Below are 8,458 nucleotides of genomic sequence, written 5' to 3'. Positions count from 1 at the left end.
GATAAGGTTTTATTATCCAGAGCACATTAAAAAGCCTAACATGTCAGTCACAAAAATGCAAACAACTCAATTAAAAAACGGGCCAAGGAGTTAAATAGACATTTATCCAAGGATAACATACTAATAGCCAATAAAGACATGAAAATATTCATCACTAATCATCAGGGAAATGCAAGTCAAAACCACAATGAGATAACCACTTTGCAACCACCAGGATGGGTAGAATAAAAAAAATCAGAAAAGAAATGTCAAGGATATGGAGAAATTAGAACCCTGTACACTGCTGGTGGGAATGTGAAATGGTGCAGCCACTGCAGGTAAGATGTTGGTAGTTCCTCAGAAAGTTAAACATAGAATTAGCCTATGACCCAACTATTGCACTCCTGCCTTTACTGAAACAGATGCTGAAATACATGTACATGAATGCTGGTTGCAGTACTATTTAAAATAGCTAAAAGGTGAAACATTCCAAATGTCCATCAGTGGATGAATGGATAAAGTGTTACCTGTACATAAGATGAGAATAATAGTCACGAAAAGGAAGGAAGCTCTGACACATGCTGCAACGTGGATGAACCTTGAAAACATGCTGAGGAAAAGATCAGGCAGAAAAGGCCAATATTGTATGATTTATATATATACATAAGATCCAGAATAGGCAAATCTAGAGTCAGAAAACATTTTAGTGGTGACCAGGAGGTAGAGTTATCATGGCTATTACTGCTTTTAATTCTTTTTCAATGGCAATGTAACTCACATACCATAACGTTCACTTTTTTTTTTTTTTGCGGTACGCGGGCCTCTCACTGTTGTGGCCTCTCCCATTGCGGAGCACAGGCTCAGCGGCCATGGCCCACGGGCCCAGCCCCGCCGCGGCACGTGGGATCTTCCCGGACCGGGGCACGAACCCGTGTCCCCTGCATCAGCAGGCGGACTCCCAACCACTGCGCCACCAGGGAAGCCCACGTTCACTCTTAAGTGTAAAACTCACTGTTTTTTGTATGTCGCTCACCCGTGCAACCATCACTTTATAATCTGAAAAAGCAAATAATAGCTTTTAACGTTTCAAATTTCACATGGACTAAAGCCTGATCTGACATAAATTTCCTTGTAGTGTAAAATGCACACCTGAGGTCTGTGGCCTCTCACACCTATGGCTGTGCTGAGACCAGTCCTGCACGGAGTCTGGGGCCTGGGGGTCCGAATTCCCACGCGGCAAAGGCCCCTGGCTGAGGGCTGCTGACCTCCAGCCCAAGAGATGGGGAAGAGGATGGAAGGCGGGCCCTCCCCGTGTCAAAGGTCACCTGTGGGACGGAGCCTGACCCTTCGTTGCACGCGGTGACGTCACTGGGTCTTTGTTCTTAAAGGGCACAGACCCAGGATGACCTCGCATCTGGCCGACCCCTGACCCCGAAGGTCACCAGAGCAGCACCCCCTGCCCTGTCCCATTCTCGTCCTTCCAGTCCCCGCTCCGGACATGGGGCGCTCCGCAAGGAAACTGAGTCAGGACATCCAGGTCCAGCAGGACAACCACGAGGGGCCGCCGAGTGGCGGGCGGGCGGCGAGTCCGCCTTGCAGGGAGGGGCTTCCGCTCGGAGACACGTCCCGGGAAGGAGGCCACGTAGGTACCGACTGAGGCAGACAACACGTGACCTCATCCGGCCTTTTGCTCGGGTTCCCAGGGAGTCCGTGATGCTTCCGATTAGGGACGGCGGGGGCGGGGCCTGGAGGACTAACCTCTCATCTGAAAGTAGGGACTGGAGAGCTACCCAATCAAGGGTCTAGGGAGAATTTGGAAACCCGCCAATCAGGGCGTGGAGTCCCGGAACTCCGTCCAATCAGGGCGCGGGCCCCAGGAGCACCTTCCAATTAGGGTCGGGGGCGGGCGCAATTTCGGCCCCAGTGATCGTGGCTCTTGTACTTAATGCTGTGCTGGTACGCATGCCGAGCTCATGAGGACGCCGAGCTCCTGGGCGCCTGGCCCACGCAGTCCCAGGTGTACGTTCCACATCGCTCTCACTTGCTCAAGTCTCGGGGCCGCCGGCATGACGCCGGGGAGATCTCAGAGCGAGGCGGAGATGGTGAGTGCCCGAGCCGGGGCCGGAGACCAGGAGGGGCTGGTTCGAACCAGCAAGGAACCCGCTGGAAGCTGACGGGGCCCCGCGTCTCCCTCCCCGCTCCCCCTGCTAGTCTCCACCCCAATAAGCCCTCCGCCCCGGGGTGGGGTCTTGGCGTCCTGTCCCGTCCCCACGCGGGGGTCCCTCCCCGAGTCCTTTGCTGGGTAGGGTCGGAGGGAGGACAGGATTTGGGGAGGGCGGTTGGGGTGGCTGCAGGGGACCCGCCCTGGACCTGACGGTTCTGCTTTCACTCTGGCCTCAGTTTTCAGAAAAGGTAAAATAACGGATCCTTTCCCCCTCCTCTTCCACTTAGAGTAGTAAGTTCCTCAGGTCTGTTCTTGGTCTCCTGGCGCGGAGCGTGTTGTTTCGACTCGTGTTGTTCTGGGAAGGGTCTCAGGAATGTCCTGTCTTCCACTGCAGTTGGGAAAATGCAGAAAGTTCCCTGGAATTAATTGAGGAAACCTCAGATAAAGTTGGAGTGGAAATGGGCCTATAGGGAGAGCTCTCTGCGTCCCCCTCCCTCTCCCCAAGCTTCATCAATTACTCCAAACAGGTAGAGACCACCCTCTACATCTCCAACCGGAAGGCGCATCTTACTACCCAGCAGAAAGAAGAAAACCTCTCTGGGCCAGGACAGCCCAGCCACTGAGAAGCCTCCATATTTTGGACGCCCAGCTCCTCCAATGGACTCCTCGGTTATTACAGCCCCTCCAGACTACTCCTTTTCCCTGTAATAGTAAGCGCCCCGTCATTATCCTCTGGGTTTGCCGGTGCTCCGTCATAGATTGCAATTACGCCCTCTATTGCTGAACTCACTTTTGCTGGTAAGATAAGTGGCTGTTACACTGATAAACTTGACAGGACACTGAAATAAGGTCGACAAAGAGGTGGATTCATGTCTTTATAAAAATAATAGTGACTCATCCATACAAGGTACAGAGTTCCTGACGCTCTGGTCCTGTTCCATTTCCTGTTAACACGTGGCATTCAGATTAATGAAAATTCTGTAAAATGTGACCTGTAAAAGCAACTAGTGTTCAATTCTGATTAATTAACAAACAGTGTGTTACCATGAGGGTATTAGCTAATAACTGTTACCTGGGTTCTTGGAGCCCTTAATCAGTAGAAATTGATCAGGCCAGGTGAAGAGTTCAGGCAAGGCTTTACTGAGGTTCCTGCTACAGCACGAGGGAGCGAGAACAAGTTACTGGTGCCTTTGCTGGATCCAGGAGGAGGGGCGGGCTGGTCCCTTAAACGGGGTGAGGGTGGGGGTAGTTGGGTGGGTCGGGCAGGAGGGGTGGCTTAGATGGTCTGGACACCCCCTTGGTGGTTCTGTGTGCGGGGATCATGCACAGGACCCTGCTTTTGCTCCCGTATACCTCGTTAGTGGCAATTGGGTTTTGGCCTTTTTGTATCTTGTTGTTCTTAATTTGCCCCCACTGCGCATGCGTGCAGTTATTTTTAGTCCCTTAGAGTTTCTTTGCACCTGTTGCTGGAGGAGATGGTTGTCCAGGTGCAAGCACTGCAGCAAAGGGTCCCAGGTCCCAGCCTTTCTCAATACCTGTCTTCTGAAAGGAATAAGCAGGATCCAGTTATTAAAACCGCCCTAGAATTTCCCTCCTTTACGTTATCCGTGAACAGAGGTGGAAGCAGGGATCCTGCAGGCTGCCATTCACACTCTGGGAGGAGGGTCTTTGTCTCCTGTAAATGACCCACGGAGCTTGAAGCAGGGGAATGACCTGGGGTGGGGGACAAGCCGAGCACAAAGCTGAGCCTGCGAGGGAGGTGAAGGGAGGTGCCCTGGGGTCTTGCTGCCCCCTCACCCCATGCAGGTGGCCTCCAGACCATGGAACTACCACAGGAGGAGCTGTTGATGCCGTGATCATGAGGGGAGGGGATCCACTTCCAGTAGTGCTGGCGGTAGTGTGTCCTCTGTGAGGTGTACTGTGCTTGCCGTGGGCCTCTTCTTAAATCGTGTGACTTTTGCATTAAGTTAATGATGCCAAAATAATCTTGGCTTTTTGTGCACCGATGCGGAACCGAAATAGGGAGACAGAGTTTTGAGGAAAAGAAAGAAAAGCTGGATTCTTTGCCAGGCAAAGGGGGGAACACAGTAGGCTAGCGCCTCAAGAACTGTGCCCCCCTCGAGAGGGTAGAGAGAAGTTTTTTATACTCAGGACTCTCGGTCTGGGTTAGGTGATAAGGATCAAAGTTGTGAAGGTGTTGAATTTTTTTCTTTCATTATTTCAAAATGGTCACAGCTGGCGTTAGGCAGCCTGGCAACCGGGTCCAGTATCCCTGAAGTTATAGGCCTCTGACCTTCTTTCTGAAATAAAGAGCGCTACAAGGGAGTGTAGGGAGAGAAGAGTGCCAGGTGCAGAGTGTAATTCATGTGGATTCCTAGGGTAATCAGCTTTGTGAAGGACAAGTCTAGCTACAAGTGTTTGTTAGTAGTAACAGCTAAAGAATAACCAAGGTTGCTTATCTCTTTCAGGCCCCTTTGCTTGTTTCTGTTTTGCTGCAACATTAATAACTATAAACACCTGTGGACTCACCCCCCAGGTGTACAGGCAGGCCCTGGTACCTGTTGGCATCTCCGCATCTCCTGTGCTTCTCCCACATCTTCTCTCCCTCCTGTTACCAAGGTGACCTCTGTCCTGATTCTTTGTTATTATTCATACCTTTACCAAGCAGTGCGTCGTCTGATTTTACCCCTTCAGTTTCCAATAAGTGAACGTTAGTTCGTAAATCACCAGTAATGTCACACAGAAGTTTCTCTGGGGTTTCTCAGCCCCAGTCTGTTTCACACGTGCTGGTGTCTGAGGCTCAGCTCTCCCCATTGACACTTGTGTTCCAGTGCCTTTGCTGCCTGGGTTTTTCCAAGTGTTTTTTTTCTTTTTTCGGCTGCACCATGGCTTGTGGGATCTTAGTTCCCGGGCCCCCTGCAGTAGAAGCGCAGAGCCCTAACCCCTGCATTGCCAGGGAATTCCCCAAGTGCATTTTTTGATTAGTTAGCAATGCTGCGACAGTCATTCTTGTTTTTATCTCCAAGTGCGAGATAAGACTTGAGTTTCTGCACTTCAGAGAAGAAAGCGTGGCTTTGTAGCTTATGGATAAGTTTAAATTTATTCAGAAAATGCTGGTCGTGTCTGGAGTGTATTCTTGCCCGCCTGTTTATTTCTTCCTTGTGGTCCCCATCGCGGAGTGACCTCGATAAATGTTTGTCCACCTCGAGTGGGACCCAGGGTCTCTTCGTGGTTACGTAGGGTTCTTACCGGACAAGGGTGTGGTGGTTCATCTTCTGTGTGATGTGTGTATTTGTATGTTTATTGATTTCTTCAGTTTTCTTTAGATGCTCTGGGCATGAATCCTTTTTCGTTTGCAGGCACTGCCAATATTTTCTCCCCATGTGTGGTTTATCTTTTCATCCCCTTTATTCTGTGCTGGTGAATGGACTCAAGGTTAACAGGTCCATCTCCTCCTTTGTAGCTTCTTTTTTATTTTCCTTATAGAAGAAAAATCTGTATACAGAAGTCATGGGACACTTGCCTTTAACTTCTTCTGAAAGTACTTCCCTGGTGGTTCAGTGGTTAAGACTCTGTGCTTCCACTGCAGGGGGTGCGGGTTCAATCCCTGGTCAGGAAACTAGGATCCCTCATGCCTCGGGGCTCGGCCAAAAAAAACCCCCCAAAGTCTGCATTAAATGGATTATTATACATGACATTGACAGTGTTACTCAGCCCCCTACCCCACCGCCCATAGACAGCCCAGCCGTTTGTCATCGCCCTGTGGGCCAGTGCCTGCCCCGGAGGAGATTCCTGCCCCACGTCCATTCTTTCCCCAGGTCTGTGGGTCCCTCCTCCTGCTAATGCTGTGTGGCCCCAACTACTGTCCGGACTTAAATGCTTTGATGTGTTTTAAGGAAAGTTCTTCCACCTTGTTCTGTAGGAAACTTGGCTATTCTTAGACATTTGGCTCTCATTTCAGTTTTCAGAAGTAGTTTTTCATAAACAAACCAAAAAAGCCGACCTGGAATTGGATGCAATGGAATTTTGTTAACAGTCTGCATCTGTTTGGGGGAGTTGCCATCAGGATGGCATCGCGTCTCTTTTCCGAGAACTCGCGCTCTCTTTCTTTCTCCTTTGATGTTGTTCGGTAATGCTTTATAATTTCCCATTAAGATCGTTTCAGGGACTTCCCTGGCGGTCCAGCAGTTAAGACTCCGAGCGTGCACTGCAGGGGGCCCGGGTTTGATCTCTGGTCGGGGAACTAAGATCCCTCAAGCCAAGTGGTGTGGCCGAAAAGAAAAAAAAGATCATTTTATGTCCTTCATTAGAGATTGCCGTGGAAGAAACTACAGCTCTCTGCACTGTGTCTGTCTGTTTTACTTTCACACAGAACATTTCACTTCTGATACTTCTGGTCACCAGAGCTATAGGGGTTTCCCAGACCCAGCAATTCTGTGACACCAACCAGGTGTCCTACAACCCAACTCAGTTCTGACACCGTCCACCTGGAACCAGTGTCAGACCCCACAGGTTAAGGGCTCAGTCCCTAAGGACCGTCCCCCCACTTTAGATGCTAATCGAAAGTAGTTGGTCCCTAGGTTGCCCACAACTTCTGCCTGACTTGGCTACAGATCAGAGTTTCCCATAAACCCCTTCTCAGTTTCAGTTAATTTGCTAGAGTGGCTCTCAGAACGCAGGGAAACATGTGCTTATGTTTACCAGTTTAGTGAAGGATATGATAAAAGATACACACGGCTGTCCAGATGAAGAGATAACACAGGACGAGGTCTGGGAGGGTCCCGAGTGCAGGAGCTTCTGTGCCCCTGGACTTGGGGTGTGTCACCCTCCTGGTGTGGATGTGTTCACCTTGAAGCTCTCAGAACCCCCTGCTACTGGGATTTTATGGAGGCTTCTTCACACAGGCGTGATCACTTACTCACTCCGTTTCCAGCCCCTCGCCCCTCTCTGGAGGGTGGGGGGTGGGGCTAAAAAGCCCAAGCTTCCAATCATGGCACAGCCTTTCTGCTGACCAGCCTCATCCCGGAGCCCACCCAGTTGCCTCCACAGAACAGAAGATGCTCCTGGTGCTTTTATCGCTTAGGAATTTACAAGGGTTTTAAGAGCTCTGTGCCAGGAACCCGGGGTAGACATCACTATATAAATTTTGTATTATTTCGCAGACATACTTTAGGACTTAAAATTTCTAACAAATTGAAGAGGTGCCATTAAAGTTAGTTTTAATAGTCTAGGTTATCTTCTAAGAATGTCTTTTAGCTGCTGTTACTAGTGATTCAGAATGCACCAAGATCTGTTTTTGTATTGCATTTCTGGAAACTTACCAAAAACCCTATACTCTGATTATAAGCTTATTCTCTGATTCAACTTCTTTGTGGATCTTCCATATGTAATACTTAGAGTTATTTCATGTTGGACTGTATTTGATTTACAATGTGATAGTTTCAGATGTACAGCAAAGTGATTCAGTTATACATGTACATATATCTATTCTTTTTCAATTTCTTTTCCCATTTAGGTTATTATGGAATATATATTTTTAAATTTTATTTATTTATTTTTGGCTGCGTTGGGTCTTTGTTGCTCCGCGGCATGTGGGATCTTCCTGGAGCAGGGCTCGAACCGTGTCCCCTGCATTGGCAAGCGGATTCTTAACCACTGCACCACCAGGGAAGCCCTATTATGGAATATTGAGTAGAGTTCCCAGTGGTCTTGTTGGTTCTTGTTGGTTATCTATTTTATATATAGTAGTGTGTGTATTTTTTAAAATTAATTAATTTTTATTGGAGTATAGTTGCTTTACATTGTTGTGTTAGAGTACTGTGTGTATGTTAATCCCAAGCTCCTAATTTATCCCACCCCCCAGGTTTACCCTTTGGTAACTGTAAGTTTGTTTTCAAAATCTGTGAGTCTGTTTCTGTTTTGTAAATAAGCTCATTTGTATCATTTTTTCAAATAAGATCCAACATATGAGTGTTATCATATATTTGTCTTTCTCTGTCTGACTTACTTCACTTAGTATGACAATCTCTAGGTCCATCCATGTGCTGCAAATGGCATTATTTCGTTCTTTTTAATGGCTGAAAAATTTCATTGTATATAGGTATCACATCTTTATCCATTCATCTGTTGATGGACATTTAGGTTGCTTGCATGTCTTGGCTATTGTAATCAGCAGTGCAGTGAACACTAGGGTGATGTATTCTTTCAAAGCATGGTTTTCTCCAGATACATGCCCAAGAGTAGGATTGCTGGATCATATGCTAGCTCTATTTTAAGTTTTTTAAGGAACCTCCAAAGGAACCTCCATACTGTTCT

The 8,458-nt window shown here is 48.2% G+C and overlaps 1 long non-coding RNA gene across 3 annotated transcripts in view; it reads left to right on the top strand.

The window, feature by feature from the left end:
- The first annotated feature begins 1,915 nt into the window (after positions 1–1,915).
- Positions 1,916–8,458, top strand: part of LOC132487039 (uncharacterized) — a 61,329-nt gene continuing 54,786 nt past the window's right edge. Inside the window, exons 1-2 of one of the 3 annotated variants that reach the window (XR_009531502.1) lie at positions 1,916–2,081; positions 2,671–2,853. This is a non-coding gene — a long non-coding RNA (uncharacterized LOC132487039). Of the gene's footprint in view, positions 2,082–2,670; positions 2,942–8,458 lie in introns of all 3 variants that reach the window. The other 2 variants (XR_009531501.1, XR_009531500.1) reach the window with 2 other exon arrangements.

Source organism: Mesoplodon densirostris, chromosome 3 (assembly GCF_025265405.1).
Source record: "Mesoplodon densirostris isolate mMesDen1 chromosome 3, mMesDen1 primary haplotype, whole genome shotgun sequence".
NCBI classification, from domain to species: domain Eukaryota; kingdom Metazoa; phylum Chordata; class Mammalia; order Artiodactyla; family Ziphiidae; genus Mesoplodon; species Mesoplodon densirostris.
Note: the sequence above shows the minus strand (reverse complement) of the source record. Positions and strands in the feature narration are given on the sequence as shown.